Below are 699 nucleotides of genomic sequence, written 5' to 3'. Positions count from 1 at the left end.
AGAAAAAAAACAAAAACAAACAAAGAAAAAAAAAGTAAAGAAAGTATTGAAGACTGTGCCAGTGTCAACATGCACAGCATGTCCACGTGCGTACATACATATACCAGAGACAGAGAGGGAGACACGACAACATACATGGACATGGTGGTACAATTGCAGACCTAGAGAAGCTGAGGGAAGAAGCCATTTTAGGGCTACATAGTAAAACCCTGACTCATCAAACAAACAAACAAAAGAATGTGTGTGTGTTTAGGCTTTTCATCCACAATTCCTGAATCATGACCCTGACCTACTTCCTGGGGTAGTAAGTCACAGTGACGCAGGAGGAGCAGAGTAAGTGATGTTACCTTTACTCTGGATTCACCAATCACCTTGCTTAGGAAATACAGCACTGCACAAGGGAAGGTTTAGCTAAATCAGTGCTGCCCCCAAATGACTTAGAGATAAGTAGCGAGCTACCCAGGCTTGTTAGGAACGGCAGGGAAAATCTTGTACCTAACGTAATCACAGTTTGGGCTTGCTGAGAATCTATTCCTGTTAAGATTTGTTCATGCCGGGCGGTGGTGGCGCAAGCCTTTAATCCCAGCACTTGGGAGGCAGAGGCAGGCGGATTTCTGAGTTCGAGGCCAGCCTGGTCTCCAGAGTGAGTTCCAGGACAGCCAGGGCTACACAGAGAAACCCTGTCTCGAAACCCCCCCC

The sequence above is a fragment of the Grammomys surdaster genome, unplaced genomic scaffold (assembly GCF_004785775.1).
Source record: "Grammomys surdaster isolate TR1022 unplaced genomic scaffold, NIH_TR_1.0 125430, whole genome shotgun sequence".
Classification (NCBI taxonomy): Eukaryota; Metazoa; Chordata; class Mammalia; order Rodentia; family Muridae; genus Grammomys; species Grammomys surdaster.
The sequence above is the reverse complement of the archived record's forward strand: the minus strand, read 5'-3'. Positions refer to the sequence as shown.